We start from the raw sequence: 19,869 nt of genomic DNA, 5'->3' as shown, positions 1-19,869 counted from the left end.
ATGACCTGAGCCAAAGTCTGACGCGACTGAGCCACCCAGGCGCCCCTCAATGTGTAAATATTTTAAATTAGCAAGCCATGGATATGTAAGGGCCCCGAGTCTTGGCTCTGCACTCCAGATCTTCATTCCCAGGCCCTCCTGTCTCACACTTGCTTTTTGAATCTGGCCATTCAGTCCACTGTGTTTGGTCTGCCTGTGTGCACTGGACTATATCCCTGCATGACACGTTAGCTCATTTGTTGACAGCAGCCTGCTCCTCTTCACATATCAGACTAGTTTCTTGAGTATCCTTGAGGGGCTATCAGAAATTATACCAGGGGCGCCTGGGGAGCTCAGACCTTTCAGCGTCTGACTCTTGATTTCAGCTCAGATCATGATCTCATGGTTGGTGAGTTCGAGTCCCTCGTGGGGTTCAGTACTGATAGTCCGAGACTGTTTGAGATTCTCTCTCTCTTCCTCTCTCTCAGCCCCTCCCATGCACACTCACATGCACTCTCTCTCTCTCCCCCTCAAAATAAATAAATAAATAAAAAAAAAAAGGAAATTACACCACAGAACGTTGGTTTCTGAGGATCCATACCCCACCCTCCCAAGGAAAATGAAGATCCAAAAGCCCTTCCATGTTCCCTAGGCAGTCAAAGACATCCAAATTTGCTGGGTGTCATTGAATAGTCTATGCAATTAATATCCAACTTCTCTGCTCATGTCCCAGAGACACTACACTTTCAGGAAAGTGAGAGGCTGCTGGTGAAGCCTGTGGCATTTTCTTAGTTGAAGAACCTCATCAACTTTTCTCTCTTTCTGGCCCCCTCTGACTTCACTCAGAAATGCACTGTTGAAACTATGTCTCTTACATGCCAGGGTGTACATCTGGTCACTGGAGAACCCACACACCTCCCAGGGTGTGCTAGTCCCAGCTGAGCAGTCCACCTCAAGGTCGGCTTTGGGGAATTACCCTGTTATAATATATTCAGACCCTTGAGACTCTAGAGTACGAGCTGAAAATTCAGACCATGCAAGGTAAGGTTCTTTAACTCATTTGAGTCACCTTTATCACAGACAGGTTTCTAGATAACCATTGGCAAACAAAGCCAGCCACATCTGGAATGGAAATAAAAGTGGGGAATGGTTATGGGAAGGGTCAATACAACAGGTCTGAGCCATCTCTCCTTAGAAGTACCGCCTGCGGGCTTGGCCCCGGGCTGGCATCGAGGAAATTGGCGGGCAAACAATTCTCCGCACTGATGTAAAACTTCCCCTAAATTATAAGTGACTCACTGCACATAAACTGTTGAAACAATGTGGTGATGCCAAACACCTGCTTTATTTGGGGGAGTCTGGAATTTTGGGACATGCCGGGCAGAGGGTGCCTAGATGACCATCCCCACGCGAAAACCCTGGGCACTGAGTCTAATGCTTCCCTAGTTGACAACATTTCGCCTGTGCTGTCCCAACCCATTACTGGAGGAGTTAAGCACATCCTCTGTGACTCCTCTGGAAGAGGACTTCTCCCCATGCACGTTTTCCCTTTTTTGTCTCTACTGCGTGATCCTTTTACTGCAATATGGTCTTTGGCTGTGAGTAGGACTATGTAAGTCCTGTGAGTCCTTACGGCAAGTCGGCAAACCTGACGGGGTCGTGGACACCCCCAACACAAAGACTATCTCCTGCTTCATAAATTTCCATATGAAGGATGTTCTTAAGGATTTCTACCAAAATCCAAGAAAACTTAGCCCCATTCTATTCTGTAAGGGAAAGAGTCATAATTTTATTTATTTATTTATTATTATTTTTTTTTTTATTTTTATCCTAAGCCTTTCTAACGTGCTCCATCCTTAGTTCGGGGTGCTAAACTGCCTACATGTTTTGACGGATTGCACCTTGCATTTATTCGGCCTGCCCTTTGGATTCCTTGCCTTCTCCCTTCTGTCCCCTCTGTCCCCAATGCTGGTGGCAGGCCCTGTTCTGTTTACTCATGTGGACACGTTTCTCTGAGCTCTTGACCTTGAGTTACCCGCTTAATGTTGATTTTCGCAACCCTCTGCTTTTACACGTGTCCACAGCACCGGATGGGAAGATGTTTTCACTACTTGTTCTTAATCATTGAGCCATTCAGTGTCTTCATCAGCTCAGCTGGCCTCCCTAGAAGGGGAACCAATCAGGCAAAAGCCATGATCTCAGTCAAGTATATTCTTTGTGTGGATCTGTTACTTTCATGCTCCTTATTTATGTATGTAAGCTGAAAAGAATTTTAAATCAATATATAGCAGAGGTTAGAAAACTCTGAGTAATACCTAAAATTACCTTTTTTTCCCTCAGACTCTTAACTACTGAGAATCCCTGATAAATTAAACATCCACATGCAACAATATTATTCCATCTTAGTAACTTACAAAAAAGGAGTAAGAAAATATCTGAATTCTTCATATCCTTACTTTGAAAGGTCTATTCTGAAAGAAAAAAAATTTCAAGAGAATGTACTAGATTTTAGCTCCTGAATGCTGGAATATGTTTAAATTTTTTGCACTCTTACACTTCTGTGAATCTTTCGAGTGGAAGGAAGTAAGAGGTACCATTCAAGCGATGTGAATATACTACTAAAACTGAAATTCTTGAAGCACAAATTCTGCTTCTGTGGCTTAATCATGTGTCACATTGCAGGAGTCAGTCGTAAGTGACTGGTATTCGAGAGCACATGGGGAAGCAAAAGACTTATGACCCAGCCTCAGATCTGTTAACAAATGCTGAGAAAACCATCTTGCCATTTACCCTGATTTTACCGCAGAGGCAGGCAAAACCCAGTGCCCCAAGGGTGTTCCCAGGACAGTGGTGATGCAGAAAACACCAGCATAGGAGATGTGAGTTACACATAAACTCTTAGGGGGTCTTTCTGCATTTAAGTTGCTAATTTGTTTAAGATATGCTTCACTCTAAGTTAGATAATTAACAGTCGGTAATTTTTGTGACAGTTTTCCTGGGAAAGATCCCAAGTGATTCCTGACACAAAGATCCTTAGAAGGAAGCAGTGAATAGATCGTGTCTTCCTTCTCTCGAACAAGATAAAGAGCCAAAACTTTAGCCAGGCTACAAGCTGTGTTTCTTCACTTTCTGTCTTCCTTGAGCTTTTTGATACGGACGTGGATACAGAGCCCTCTCTGTACTTGACCTTGCATTTCCCCTTCCTCCTTTCAGCTTAAGGTGAACTTACAATTCTTCTAGAATTATAAGCCTAAAATCAATGTTTTTAAAGTAAGAATTATTATGTGTGTAACATCTTGTAACAGTTATTTAACAGTTTGGGGAGAGTTGCTGGAATAAAACATAGATGACAGATATTGGGGGATCTATCTTGACCATTTACCTTAATTCTTTCAGAAATAATTCTTGGTAAATCTCTTCTCTAAAGTTGGGTTTTCTGGCCACGTAATCTTGACAGATTACATGTACTCATTAGGCTTGATTCTGATTGTAAGAGAAGAACCCCCTGTTGGGGAACTTATAATAGAGGTAGAACTCAGGCACTGGGCAGGTAAGTGGTAATTGAACAAGGTGTGTCCGTGCAGGCTATAGAATGTTCGTAGGTATTCAGGGCAAGACTCCCAGGTAGTAAATTGGATAGTCAGGCTGAACTCAGAGGTAGAGACCATGGAGACTCTCAATCCTGTCTAGGATGGGGACGAGAGTGGAAAGGGGATATTGTAATTTGAGGCTACATCTGGCTGAGAAGCCACTAAGGGGGGCCTAAGGAGCGAAGCTGCCATAGCTGGGTCCCAGATCCCAGTTGGGGACCTTGCATTAACTATGCCCCCCTCCAGGGCATAGGGGTATTCATACACTGATAATCTTTCTTACCGCCGTCAGGATTGTCTAAACACCTGCAGAGTTGACCCTGTAGGTTATAGGGAGGTGGGTGGGAGGGGCACGTGTCCCAGCCTCAAGGAGCTCGGAAACAGAAAACCAGAGGGAGAAGATGTGGTGAGACAGAGGGCTGATATTAAATGCCTGTTTTTATTTTCTGTTTTAAAACAAAATATCCACGATTCTGTGAGGCAAATGAATCACATCTCAAAAATTTTATAGAAGGATAATTACAAACCTAAAAAATAATCCTACAGGTAAAAAGTGAGTTGTTCTGGGGGCGCCTGGGTGGCTCAGGAGATTAAGTGTCTGACTTCGGCTCAGGTCATGATCTCACAGTTCGTAGGTTCGAGCACTACGTCGGGCTCTGTGCTGACAGCTGGGAGCCTGGAGCCTGCTTAGGATTCTGTCTCCCTCTCTCTCTGCCCCTCCCCCCTCCAAAATAAATAAACATTAAAAAAAAATTTTTTTTGATGAGTTGTGTTAGACGCCCGGGTGGCTCAGTCAGATAAGCGTTCGACTACTGTTCAGGTCATGATCTCTCGATTTATGAGTTCGAGCCCCGTGTTAGGCTCTGTGCTGACAGCTGGGAGCCTGGAGCCTGCTTAGGATTCTGTCTCCCTCTCTCTCTGCCCCTCCCCTGCTCTCTCTCTCTCTCTCAAAAATAAATAAACATTTAAAAAATTTTTAAAAAAGAATTGTTTTTAACTCAACTATTCTGTGGACTTTATCAAATGTTTGAAACTTCTTTTCAATTCATTTGCATCTGTAATGAGTTACTCATAATCATATGGTGAATACTATCTTAATGCAAATGTTAATTCTGAAAATTTTCAAACTCAAATAATTTCCTATTATTGAACGATTCCAACTACTCATTCTGTAGAACATAGAGCAGCCTGTAGCACCAATCTTTTCCCATGGATTAAACACATGTTGCTGCTTGCATTGTATAAACTACCCGTCGTAACACCTGAATCACGTAGGCACTCCATAAAAGATAGCTACTCGCATTGGCCCTGCTAAAAGTCAATTTTCATCGAAACATCGATTTTGAAAGTAAAGACTACTTGCTTTCAGTTGTCGTGGTTACACTTTTTCCCCGAGCTTCGGTGTAATAATCACATTTAACTAGAACAGAGCCTTGAGTTACATATTGTTTAAAAATTAATGCCACGGGTTATATGAAGAAACAATGAGTGTACGAGACAGAAGGATGTTAGACCTACATTTCCGAGTGGAATGTAAGTGACTTCAGAGATCACCTGTAAATATAAACATATCAAGTTCATTGTTTAATGTATTTGCTATTACCAGAAGTAAAAGAATGACACAAGGTTTGGGAAGGAGGGGAAGAGAAAGCAATAGAAAACTCGGCCAGAAACACGCCCTCAGGGGCAAAGCCCTGGGTCTAAGAGCTAGATGTGAATAGCCCTGCCACCTGCAGATAAGACATCCTGCCCTCTGGCGCCTGGGAAGGCATTGCTTCAAGGTTGCAAAGTGACAGCATCGGAGGTGGTTAGAAGCCCTCTGGTCCCATTTATGCACTGGAGGCTCAATGTTCAACCAATTCACTGCCAACCCTACAAAACAAATGTTGGCTGTAGCTGAAAAACTGGTTTATGGCAAAAAACCTAAGAATACAGGAAAGGCTGATTCCCCCACGCTGTCCTTCTGCATCACTTCACGTGGCTCTAGCTCTCTCTACCTTTAGAAACTCTCTGAACGTCTCTCTGAACGAGGCTCATTAGTGTCACTTTATGGCACATCTATTTACAAGCCTATTGTGTGCCGAGCATTGTGCTAACCCACTTCACTTCATTTCCTAGAGCAAAACAATTCCAGTCCCATAGCTCCTGGCTTACTGCCCCTCGGAGGAGAGTGACTTTAAACAACAAATAAATGATTGGAAATTAGTGTAAGTGCCGTGAAGGCAAAGAAGAGGTTGCTGAGAGAGATTGTAAAAGAAGCTGGCTGTTTAGGAAGGCCTGTAGGGAATGCTTTCAAGCTGCCTTAACTACAAGAAAGGGACCCTGAACCAGAGTGGTTTCACAGTAAGGACATCTCTCCTCGGACCCATCTAACTCCTTCGAACCCACAAAGAGTTAGAGCTTCATGCTGGGGGATTCGGTGCCCAACCGCGTCCTCAGGAGCTTGGTTCTTCTTTCTGCTCTGCTGCCCAAAGTGTCTGTTTCCTTCTTCTTAGGATCATGTCTCACACAACATAGAAATCTATCTTTCTCTCATTTAGCGATGGTTGCAACTTGAGGATTAGTTGCATTTCCTTGACATGAGAGGAAAAGAAAAATAAGCTTAGAGACTAACTTCTGCCCTTCAGGCTGAGCCACCTTGTAGAAAGACCGCTAGTTTTCCAGCAACATCCATCATGCTCAGGTTTCGGCAGGGCACCGGGCCACCGGGAATAAAGATTACGTTTCTCATGTTCCCTTGTGACTGTGTGGCCTTGTGACTAGGGTTTAGCAATGGCAGGTAAATGGGGGTAATTTGTGTAATTTCTGAGATCTACTCTTCCAGGGAGGGAGTACGCCTTTCCCGGTCCTGTCTTCCTTCCTGTGGCTTCAATGTGAATATGATGGCTGAGCATCTCCAGGCACGTGTTGAAGATGACCAGGCAGGGTGCATCCTGAGTGCCTGACACCCGTGGCAGTAGCGGCCGTGACCGTCCCCCCACCCCCTCACTGTTTAGCTTGCTCAAACCACCTCTGAGCATGTTTTGTGCTGCCTGCGTGCAGCGCCCAGGGAATGCACTGTCCCTAAGTCACTGGCCAGAGAGAGCAATGCCGTGTGCTGATGGGCTCATTCAGTCAGTGCTCTTCCCCGGACTAAGGATGTGGTCAAGAGTTTCCGAGCGCAGGGGTCTCATGAGGTAGGGGCAGGATGAAATCAAAGAGTGGTTAGGAAGGAGGAAGCAGGGAAGATTGCTGAGCAACTGACCAACAGTGACCACTACCGATTAGTGACCCAGGCCAAGAGAGAAGGGCTGGATCACACGGCGTGAAAGTAGGTGTGGGGTCTCCGAAAAAGAATCGGCTTGGATGTGGATGTGTTCACAGAACTGAAAGAAAGTCAGTATGATACATGAACGGGAGAAATGACGTAAGACAAGGCAGGACCCTACTGCAAAGCTGTATCCACGTTTGCCCAGGACTGTCCTGGCTTAACCTGTCGTACTAGAAAAATTGAAATAGTATTTCCTTTCACCTTCCAAAATGTCCTGGTTTGGGTAATAAATCCCAAGAGTATGCTGTAGATACAGCCCATGTGAAAGAACGTGGACTGTACTCTAAATACAGTGGGATGTGGTCTTTATCCTTGTTCTGTCTTAGTAGAGACATCAGGCTTTCACAGCTGTCCCAAACTTTATCTTCTGGCTCCTCCCCAGGTCAAGCTGGAAAATGTTTCCCGAATTGGCTCCCAAGGTCATCTAGCCTCAGAGAACAGATAAAAGCCCCTCCCTGCCTCTTCTGAGCCACGTGACATTTCCTACAAGATTGCTTCTCTCAGCCTAGATTTCTTTTTTTTTTAATAAATTTTTAGAGTTTATTTATTTATTTTTGAAAGAGAGAGAGAGAGAGTGTGTGTGTGAACAGGGGAGGGGCAGAGAGAGAGGGAGAGAGAGAATCCCAAGAAGGCACCACACTCGGCACAGAGCCCCATGCGGACCCCCGTCTCACGACCCTGGGATCGTGACCTGAGCCAAAACCAAGAGCCAGATGCCCAACCGACTGAGCCACCCTTGTGCCCCATCTTAGCCTAGATTTCTAATCCAGCAATACGACTATTATATAAGGAATCTCACTGTGTTGTTGGAAAACCTATTTCTAGGTTTGAAATATTTTTGCTTATCAGAATGGCACTACCAAACAGTCTAGCAATTCCAGCTCTAGGTATGTATCCCAAGAAAACAAAAATACCAGAATGTGCACTCCTATCTTTATTGCAGCATTATTTACAGTAGCCAAGATCTGGATGCAACCTAAGTGCATTCAGTAAATGAAGGCATAAAGAAGGTGTGGTATGTATATACAATGGAATATTACTCCGCCATAAAAAAGAGTGAGATCTTGCCATTTGTGACAACGAGGATGGACTGGAGGGTAGTAAGCTAAGTTACATAAGTCAGACCGAAAAAGATAAATACTGTAAGATCTCACTTATATGTGGAATCTAAAAAACATAATGAGGGGCGCCTGGGTGGCTCAGTCAGTTAAGCGTCTGACTTCCGCTCAGGTCACGATCTCGTGGTTTGTGAGTTCGAGCCCCACATCAGGCTCTGTGCTGACAGCTCAGGGCCTGGACCCTGCTTTAGATTCTGTGTGTCCTTCTCTCTCTGCCCCTCCCTCATTTGCGTGCGCTCTCTCTCTCTCTCAAAAATAAATAAACATTAAAAAATTAAAAATAAATAACATAATGATAAACAAACAAAACAGAAAACAGATTCATAGATACAGGAAACTGCTGATTACCAGAGTGGGGAGGGGTTGGGGGGTGTGCAAAAGAGGTGAAAGGGATTGAGAAGCATAAACTTGCTTTTCTGAAATGAGTAAGTCAGGGGGATGTAATGCATAGCACAGGGAATATAGTCAATAATGTTCTAATAACGTGTGGCGACAGATGGTAACTAGATTTGTCATGGGGATCATTTCATAACGTAGAAAAACATCTAATCACTATGATGTACACCTGAAACTAGGAGGATCTTGAATGTCAACTACACTTTAACTTAAAAATAATGATAAATAAATATTCTTGCCTCTGGCACTTCTTACCTTGAGACTGATCTTGTAGCCATCCAGTCTGCTGAAAATTCTTCTGTCTACTTTTTGACCTTGGACAGGTTATTATACATTCCCTGAGTCTCTCTTCTGTATCTGTTTCTACATTTACTTGTAAAATGGAGCTGTTACCCGATAGGGGCTGTATGAGTCCTATAGGGTTGCCATGACAAAACTGTATTTTCTTATGGCAACTAGGTCTCTCAAACAACCAACTGGGTGGCTCAAACAACACACATTTATTTTCTCACAGTGCTGACGTCTTTACGCCCAAGATCAATGTGTAGTCAAGGTTAGTTTCTGGGAAGGCCTCTCTTCCTGGCATGTAGATAGCTGCCTTTTTTTTTTTTTTTTTTTTAAATTTCTTTTTTGAGAGTGAGAGAGCACAAGCAGGGGAGGGGCAGACAGACAGGCAGAGAGAGAATCTCAAGCAGGCTCCATGCCCAATGTGGAGCCCAACACAGGGCTTGGTCTTGCAAACCGTGAGATCATGACCTGAGCTGAAATCAAGAGTCAGGCACTCAACCAACGGAGTCATACAGGTGCCCCGAAGGCTGCCTTTTTGCTGTGTCCTCCCATGGCCTTTCCCTGTGTGCCAAGAGAGCGAGAGAGATCATGTCTCTTCCCCTCCTTGTAAGGACACTCTTCTTACCAGACTAAGGCCTCCCCCTTGTGACCTCTATTAATCTTTGTTACCTCCTCACAGGCCATATCTCTCCAAATACAGTCTATTGGGGGCTAGGGCTTTGACATATGAATTTTGAGAGAGACATAATTCAGTTCATAACAGGGTTATTATGAGTAACAAATGAGATACTGCATGAAATGAGATACTTGGAATAAAGTTTTATATTCTATATTTTGATATATTTTAGGATATAGAGAACCATAGAGGTCTCTATGTATCCTAAATTTAAATTATAGTGCTCAATAAATGTTATCGGCTACCATTATGGTTATTATTTGGGTTTTTCCCCCCTAGGACTAAACTTTTTCATTTCATCCCTGCCCATCTCCTCAACTCAATCTTTGTGTCAAGCTTGTGTCCAAGCTCTTAGCCATTAGGATAATCATGTACCAAACGGACTTTGATGAGTCGTTCTTCATCCAAATCAATGATTCGGACATGTAAAATTTGGCAGGTTATGCAGTCTGGGGGAAAACAAAAACTTAGAATACGAATACGAGGTAGTTGCTTTATTGCAACCAACATAGAGTACAGCAATATATACAAAATTAACTGGGAAGGAAACGGTGTCTTTGACACAAGTCATACTGAGTTTGACTTGAAATAATAATCCAATACAAGCAGCAATAACACTCAGGATTATTGGCATGATCTGTAGATTCAGAAAAGGAAAAGGTCCTAACTTTATATCTGTGACTTTGGAAGAGCTGACACAATTATGATATATGCAATTTTGCTATTTTATTATAAACTATATTCATCTTATTCATCATCTCCGGGTTTTAAATAGTAACTTCCTGCAAAGTAGTTAAATACTATTTTAATTCCCATTAAATATATTGCAGATTCATTCCAAATGCTAGAGCAGATAATCTTGTGCCTCCAATGTAAAGTATAAGAGCCAAGATATTCTAGAGCTATGGTTCCCAAATGTTGCTTCATGAATTGGCTATATAAAAGAATCATCCAAGATATCTGTTTAAATATAGTTCTCTGGGCCCCACTGAATCAAATCTCTGAGGATGATATCCCGCAGACCTCTCCCTCAAACCAGGCCTGTTGGAGGGTCCTAGCTTTGTTAACAGCTAAAGCTCATGACCCAGCGTGAGGAGTTAGGTGATACCCTACCTACCATATTGAGTTGTAACTCCTGATTTTCTTGCGTTTTCTAAGTGTTTCATGGAAAATAATTTGAATCCTACCATAATTCCAGTTTATACTTTTTTAAATATTTATTTTTGAGAGAGAGAGAGAGAGAGAGAGAGAGAGAGAGACAGAGCACAAGTGGGGGAGGGGCAGAGAGAGGGGGAGACAGAATCTGAAGCAGACTCCAGGCTCCGAGCAGTCGGCACAGAGCCCGACGTGGGGCTCAAACACATGAACCAGGAGACCATCGCCTAAGCCAAAGACAGACACTTAACCGACTGAGCCACCCAGGCACCCCAATGAAAGCCAACCCAGTGCCTGAAACGCTAAAATTGCTGGAGTTTATACCTATAGCTGGACACACGCACTAAACTTCTCTACAAATTAGGTAGGCACTCACTCACTCAGCGTTGCAGCTCACTGAAAAATAGCCATGATCAAAGCATGTTCAGCAATGTAAAACTGTAGAATCTCCATATGGAATATTTATTTGGGATCCAAAATACTCTGGAATGAGTAAGAGGTAATGGGGATAGATGCTTATTCTCTAATTTGTTGCACGCTATTATCGGGCTTCTAAGAGAGTTTTTGGCTGCTTCAAATGTTTACCATTTTATGAGTCATTTTCCTGCTCACTTTCATAATGCATTTTCAGATGTGAACTAACCACTACTATTTTCAGTAGAGCTATATTTAGTATAGATCTCAAAATGAGAAATACCTCTTAGTGCCTGTCATAGTTGCCTAAGTAAAATCAAAATATTTAATGATATCAAATGATGGAAGGCAACTTTTTAGATAATGTGGTATAAGAATAGCTAAATTGTCATTTTTATTTGTAGCCTACATTCAGCCTACATAATGCCTTTGTTCAGTCAATGTGTTATGAGAATTAAATAAGATAATGTGCCTTTAAATTATTTGGAAACTATTATATACGTATACATAGTTATAACATATAATATATTAGTATATAAAATATATAATATCTATATATTCAAATGCAATACATATCTATCTATCTAAATGTAAGCTAACAGAATTATTATTCCTTAAACATAATTGTATATTATTAGACTGGTCAAAACAAACCATAATAATTTTTCAGTTAAACCAACCATATTAAGAGTGTGTGTTTTTAATATCTGACTATTATGCCAGGGAGATTTTGTCTCTATAGAAGTCTCTATAGAAGACTTGCTTTAATGTGTTATTGCTACCTAAAACAATAATGTTTGGTAACAAAGATAGCAGGCAAATTCCCCATTACAATTGAAAGGACTCACATAGAGCCTTCTACCAGAAACTATAGTAGATGGCGTCCCAAAAGCTGCTTTGGAAGATACTAGAATGACTGACGCCAGTCAGTTTGCATCTGCAAATTCATATGCACAGAGAACTCTAAGAGCAAAGAAAACAGGAATCTCTAATAACAGAGATATGCCAAGCTTTCCTACTAAGGGTGGTGCCCCAACGTCCCATGAAAAATACCTCACTGTTCCTGATTTCACTACGAGTAAATTATTTGAAGACCAGAGGAATTACAAAAGAAGCATTTCACTAAACTATCAGTCATATTTAGAGCTGACACCCTATAAATAAATCTCTTGAGCAGAGACGCTCTCCAGTGAGCTTGAATGATCAATTATACTTTTATTGAATGAAAGTAACTTTTTAATATATGACCTTGCCAAAAGGCAATTTATCAGCTAGTCCGTTACTGAAGATAGGAGTGAAGATTCTCAAATAATCATTATTCATAAGGAACATTCTATCACAAGCATCTGTAATTCTTTGGTTCCTTTTTTTTTATTATTAGTTTAGTGGTCAGTATTTATTATGCAGTGAAAAATTGAATACGTTGATGATGGAATCTTGAATGAAGATTTTGTAGTGTTAATTATGGTGGTTATCTGTCACTGATGTCTACCTAAATTTTTGTCAATGCTCTCTCCAAATGGTGATAGTTGTCTACATTGTGAATTCTGCCTCCCCAGTCCAAAACCTAAGAAACCACGTTTCCCGGCACTCCTTGTTGCCAGAGTACTGACATGTGACTTAGATTTCATTAATCAGATACGTTGTGTTTTTTTTTAATTTTTTTTCAACGTTTTTTTTTTTTTTTTTTTTTTTTTTTTGGGACAGAGAGAGACAGAGCATGAATGGGGGAGGGGCAGAGAGAGAGGGAGACACAGAATCGGAAACAGGCTCCAGGCTCCGAGCCATCAGCCCAGAGCCTGACGCGGGGCTCGAACTCAACGGACCGCGAGATCGTGACCTGGCTGAAGTCGGACGCTTAACCGACTGCGCCACCCAGGAGCCCCAATCAGATACGTTTTAATGAAGCTCTGATTTGATTGGCTACATAAGAAAACAGGGAACTGACATCCATGCTTTCAGGCATGAGTGTCCCTGAGTTTGAGGGTGAGTGAAGCCACTTCTGGAATCACAGCATAGACAGCGTAATTTTGGGTGGTCACTGATGGCCGCAGTACCTTCTAGATCACAGTAGAAACAGCATAGGTCTGAGGTTCGGTAAGGCAGCTGCCCCCTTGACGGTTCTTCCTGTGCTCTTTAATTTTTACTTTCTTTTCTTCTATTCACTCACAAATGCTTACCTCATATAATTCCTATTTAAAGACGTCATTTTGTGGAATCAGGTTTATCAATACCAGTATTTTTTGCTGGAATGTCAAGCCGTTATTGACTTCTGGGCCTATCCTGGTATATTATAATGAACATGAGCCATGTTTTCTTACTTTCTGGTAATTCAGTTTACAATATTGAAGCTCAGCTTAGTTTCAAAGTGCCAGATGGCAACTAATTGCCAATAATTTATTAAGCAAATACCATGTAATATACAGAACTAGAATATGGAAATCATAAACAGAACTAGAATGTGGAGATCATAATCTGGGGCCATGTTTTTAAATGTATACGGATTACATATTTCTATGGGGATAATTTTCTAAAATGATGCCCAAATATCTTGCAAGATGCTCAGCACTGGAGTTTTTTCTCAGTACTTATTTGTTTGTTTTACACAGTTATATCCAAGCTTCGGGAGGCAGTGTTGAATTCCGGTACCCTGAATTTTCTGCTCCTGCACATCCAAAATTTTGCTTTGCTATCGCTTTGGTGTTACTTTTGGATGCCTTCTTTTCTCTCCTGACCCAGTTAATCACCAAGTTCTCTCAGTTCTACCCCCAAAAGCCTATGGCGTTCATGGACTTTTCTCAATTTTTCCTTCCACTGCCCTCGCCACGGCCAACCCCATCTCCACCGGACTGCCCTCTGATTCCCCGCCTGCCCTGACTCTATACACACCGGCTGAAATTACCCTCCCTTGCTTTTGTTAAAGCCCCTGGATCGCTTTTGTGAGCGTCCGTCATGGGAAACCGCGCTAAGACGGACTCGGGAGGTTTCGGCAGGGGGAGCTCTCAGGCCCCATCGCCCTAAGTCCACTGCAGACCCAACCGGAAGAGATGAACTTCACCTTCCACAGACGTGACCTTGCACGCGGAGGCGACTCCACTCCCTCGGAGGGATCCCCGCAGGACCACAGCTCCGCCGACGAGAAGCCACGGCACCTCGATCCCCCCGTAGTTTCCTGCCACGGACTTGGGGAGGCACCTAACAGCCTTCCCGGTGTGCCCCCTTTCTCCCTAAAAAGGCGCGCCTCTCCTTCGTTCCCGCGACTTGCTAGGGTTTGGCCGCAGCTGGTCTGTCCGGGAATGCGATTCTCTTTTATTCCCGAATAAACCCATCTTCTGCTGGTAAGATAAGGGGCGGTTTTTCTTTTCAGGTTAGCACTTTTCATCCAGTTCAGAATAAGCTCCGTCGCCCTAAGATGTGGCACTTGGGGCTCCTCGAGCAGGAGTCTGGGAGCAGGGGCGGGGGTAGGAGGGAGCTCCAGGGCAAGTGTCTGTCGGGAGGACTGACGGCTGCAGGTGGTGAGCAGGCCGCGGGGTCGCCCGGAGATCCCCACGGGCAATCGATGGCACGTGGCCGCGCCCACTGTCCGCGGCGCGGAACCAGTGGCCCTCCCACCGCCTTGGTGCCAACTCGTGCCGGACTTCCCCTCGGGCTGCAGGCACAGGTCCCAGAAGCCACAATATTCGTTGCCACAGGACCCGTCCCTTCCCGCCTGTGCCTGGAAGACTCCACGTGGCCGGCTCTCTCCCTGTCCGGGTCTCCGCTTCTATCAGGCTCTCCAGCAGCTGTCCCCTCCCTTCCCTAATTATGGCTCACCCGTTATCACCGTTATTTATTTTTTGGTCGCATTTATGTCCCACATTGCACTCATCACAGTGTCTTTTAAATTGTTATTATTCCGCTTCTCCCCAGGAGTATAAGCTCCGTGACAAAAGGGACACCTGTTTTGCTCACACCTGTCTTGCTAATATGTCACATAGTGCTGGCACATAGCAGGCACTTAATATGTTTTTATTGAATGAATGAGTATAAGTCTTCAGCGCGTTTTTGCACTAGGGAAGCTTCCTGATCGCCTAGCGCAGACTGATCAAACTGGCTGGCGTGTCTCAGTCAGAGGCTGAAAGCTGCGGTAACAACTTTAAAACGTCAGTGACTTAAAACTGCAAAGGATTGTTTCCTGCTCGCCCTGTTGGTCCCTGCCGGGGAGATGGGAGGTCCGTTTTGTATCGTCTTCGTTCAAGTTCGCAGGCTACACGAGGCTTATTTCTTTGCTTCTGTATTCGCCCAGGCAAGAAAGAGGGAATGTGCTGAATGATGCACGGGCACCACAGCCACAGGCTTTTTGCTAGAAGGGACACACATGTGCTCACATATCACTGATCAAAGCAAGTCACACGTTCGTGTTCAGCCCAAAGACGATGGCAAAGGTCAGCTTTGGTCTTACAGGGTAAGAAGATGATGTCAAAAGAAAATGTCTATACAATCTGCTTGCAGCAATAAACTCAAGTTTTGCCCTTTGTGATGAGATTCTATTTTTATCTCTGGGAGGTCACATTAGGTATGACACCTCTGGGTATGTTACAGAAAATTATTCATGAGATGCCATCATGTGGCAAAAGTGAGCCTGCTTGACATAACCCATCATTGATGCTAAAATCTATGGGAAAAAATAAGGAACTTGAGAAAACCCATTGATATCTAAGAATCACTCCAACAGGAAAAAAGAAAACCTGCTTTGTGAAATACATTTGCAGGGGCACCTGGGTGGTTCAGTCGGTTAAACATCTGACTCTTGGTTTCGGCTCAAGTCATGATCTCGTAGTTTCATGAGTTCAAACCCCACGTCAGGCTCTGTGCTGGCAGCATGGAGCCTGCTTGGGATTCTCTCTCTCCCTCTTTCTCTGCCCTTCCCCCACTTGCACTGTCTCTGTCCCTCTCAAAAATAAGTAAACTGAAATACATTTGCAAAATTACTCCAAGAATGCCTAATTTTGTCTCAAAGCTGGATTGTAACAAACAATGATTTTTAGCATTTGGATTGCCAGAAAATGTAGTTTGTGGCATTATTTCTTTTATGCCTCAATTGAGTTTAAGGAGTTTGTGGCAAGATTCTTTTCCAAGTTATCATCCATCGACTGTGTGTGTGTGTGTGTGTGTTTGCATGTGTACTGACAGGGATATGACATGCATTTCAGGGATGCTGTAGCGATGATTAACACTAATAATACATCAAAGCAACTTTATTAAAATTACAAGAATTATTACAGTACTGTCTTACTAGAAATGCACAATATTGTTGCCATTAATTATAACAATAAGTAAATTAACGATGGAGCTATCCCTATTAATGAGTTGTTCAAGGGCAGGACAGAAACATGAAAGAAACAGATTAAAAACAGAGTCTGATATGTAGGTGTGCAGTTACCGGAAAGCGTACTTGGCTGAAGGAAATTTAAATGATAATTACAAGGTCACCTCACACAATTATCCAAGGCCTATAACATAAATCTGATTATCACACTTCGCCAGACATTTATTGATGAAACAAATCAACACTCCACTAAAACTAAATGCATCTTGGCCCAGCTAGACATTAACTGATAAAGTCAGCATCATGAGATAAAGCTGAAGAAGTAAAAGGCCTCAAGACTTTATATATAAGACAGTTTCTAAAATGGAGGGTTGCGGGGTAATTAATTAATGCTCAGTACAATTAAACTATTGAGTAAAGTTGCTCCCTGTTTGGCAGAGGGACTTGATTATGGTAATTCTTTGCTGTCAATCTATGAGGATGTATTTTTAGATCTACATGCAGATGTGAAAGAGAAAAATGGGTCAGCAACTGACGATGGTCTTTATGACTCATAACCAGTCAATAAATATCTTTTTTTTGGTTTTACTAATCATAGCAGTTTTAAGAATTCAAAGGCTACTCTTCATCTTCTCGACTTTCTTCAAATAACGCTCATTTTTATGTTTATCCTTAGGAAACTATAAATCAAAATTGGGGCATCATTTCCATTGAGTAGTTTGAGCCTATTGAGTGTGTTTTGTCATAAGATAGAGGAACGTAGGTTCCATGAGGGCAAAGACCATCTTATTCAGCACCGTATTCTCAGTGATTATTGGGGGAAAAAATGCCTCAAGTATTTTTAACTAACTTTATGTCAGAGGACTCAGTCATAAATATTTTTTTTTTTTTATTTTTTTTTTCAACATTTATTTATTTTTGGGACAGAGAGAGACAGAGCATGAATGGGGGAGGGGCAGAGAGAGAGGGAGACACAGAATTGGAAACAGGCTCCAGGCTCTGAGCCATCAGCCCAGAGCCCGACGCGGGGCTCGAACTCACGGAGCGCGAGATCGTGACCTGGCTGAAGTCGGACGCTTAACCGACTGCGCCACCCAGGCGCCCCAGGCATAAATATTTTAATAAGTATTATTGGCTTATTGAGACACATAAGGCTTTTGCTTCATAGTTTCATTCTGTTTGGAGAACGCCCTTAAAAAGTAAAATGAAAATATTGGGCATAATTTCTCTGCTATCCTGCCAATCCTTTAAAAACTCCTAAATGTTCTTAACGTTTAACATTGAATCTTTGGAAGGGAATACTTCTCCTGACGCCTTTTTTCCCAGGTGCAGGGACTCAAGGGATCTCTCTCTCCAAAGCTTTACTGACTTCCCCCTCTTTACCATCCCTGCACTGAGTGACTAACCCGATTGTCAAGTGTGGGGAGAAGAATCCGGACATGCTCGTCTCCATTCGATGTTCTTCTACCTCTTAGGAACCAGCCTTCTACCAGAAGGAGGCAGTCTCTGCTATTCCCCCAGGAGCAAGCTCTTCCCTGCCTCGGGAGCAGTCTGCTTCGGTCCAGAACTGCCACCAACTAGGTGGATACATTTTCCGAGTTCTGATAGTAGAGACAAGACTCAAATGGCTAGTATTCTGCAACCTAAGCTTTACTGGTAATAAAGGTGATATTTTGACCTCGTCTTTGCTATCATTTGTCGTCTTCCTGTGGGAGGGATAAAGGTGTTAATTATCGAACCCCCTCAGGACTTTACCATTGGTTACATTAGCCAGAATCACAGAGAAGTAAGTGAAAAGGAATAAAACCTAACATGGAGTCATCAGAGTCTGGGCTTGGGGTTTGGACTTGAACATGTTTTCATTTCTTTTAAAATCCAAAGAAAATAGACAATCCACCTTGTCTTTATACCAATGCAGTCGTAAAATCTAATTTTTGGTATTTTACAATATTTTTTTCTTATTTCATAGAAGGGGGTCCCAGAAGGCAAAGTGCCCAGGGCACACAAAAGGCATAATCCAGCCCAGCTTGACGGACCAGAGAAGATTTTATTAAGCTGGGCAGACGTCTCCAGTGGTGCCGTCGGCTTTTCCTGCCCTGACCGAAGTCAAGCTGGCTGTGGAGAGGTTACCCCGATTGGCACGTGCAGCGTATGGCCTCTCTATTCTGTCCACGGATCGGTGCCTGCCCCTAATAGAGGCAGACTTGCGAGCGTGCAAGGCTCTAAGTAAACAGCCCTCGCACAGCGTCTTTCTGAAGCAACGGCACAGGCCCATCGGCAAAGGTGCCATCTCAGGGTAGAGGTTGCTACAGCTCGCCCTGGAGGTACATTTGCAGGTACATTTGTGGAGCGTGGGGCCTCGGGGGTTGCTAAGGGGCCAAGAGCTGGAATGAGGGTTCATTATAGAGAAATACATCTCACTGTGTACCGCCCTTTGATTTTATTATTTTTTCTCTTTCTAATGCTCATTTATTGTGAGAGAGAGAGAGAGAACTCGAGAGTATGTGCACAACTGGGGAAGGGGCAGAGACAGAGAGAGAAAGAATCTCAAGCAGGCTCCGCACTATCAGTACTGAACCCCACGTGGGGCTGTATCTCACCAACCATGAGATCATGACCTGAGCCAAAATCAAGAGTCAGACACTTAATCGACTGAGCCACCCAGGTGCCCCTGCGTATAGACCTCTTAGATCTTAGAAGGCAGAATATATCTATTGCATTTTGAATGCAGGGTAGCTGACTGCTCTGCTCCCACAAAACACTAGTAAGCTTCTAGAATTAAAATTGGGATGCCCCTAATTCTTTTTTTTCTTTTTCAGGTTTTTATTTAAATTCCATTAGTTAACATACAATGTAATATTAGTTTCAGGTGAATTTAGTGATTCGACACTTCCATACATCACCTGGTGCTCATCACAAGTGCCTCCTTAGTCCCCATCACCTATTTCACCCATCCCCCTTCCCCCCCTCCCCTCCCCTCTGGTAACCATCAGTTTGTTCTTTCTAGGTAAGAGTTTGTGTCTCAGTTTCCTTTCTGTTCCCCCCATGTTCGTTTATTTTATTTCTTAAATTCCACATATGAGTGAAATCATATGGTATTTGTCTTTCTCTGACTTATTTTGCTTCGCATCGTACTCTCTAGCTCCATCTATGTGGAGTGACAAAATTTCATTCTTTTTGATGGCTAAGTACTATTCCTGTGTGTGTGTGTGTGTGTGTGTGTGTGTGTGTATACATACAGACAGACAGACATACCTCCTTTATCCATTCATCAGTCAGTGGACACTTGGCTTGTTTCCATAATTTGGCAATTGTTGATAATGCCGCCATAAATATCGGGGTGCATGTATCCCTTCAAATTAGTATTTTTGTACATTTGGGTAAATACCTAGTAGTGCCATTGCTGGATTCTTGGCTGGTCCATTTTTAACTTTTTGAGGACCCTCCACCATGTTTTCCAGAGTGGCTGCCCCAGTCTGTATTCTCACCAACAGTGTAAGAGGGCTCCCCTTTCTCCAGGGATGCCCCAAATTCTCCACTTTGGTGCAAGCTGGACTGTGAAACAGTAACCTTGAATTCATGTGGCCTGTCCACAGGATCAAGTATAAAAATATTCAAAGAATCAATGGATAAAC

This window comes from Puma concolor, chromosome B1 (genome assembly GCF_028749965.1).
Source record: "Puma concolor isolate L17-30 chromosome B1, mPumCon1.1.hap2, whole genome shotgun sequence".
Taxonomy (NCBI): domain Eukaryota; kingdom Metazoa; phylum Chordata; class Mammalia; order Carnivora; family Felidae; genus Puma; species Puma concolor.
The sequence above is the reverse complement of the archived record's forward strand: the minus strand, read 5'-3'. Positions refer to the sequence as shown.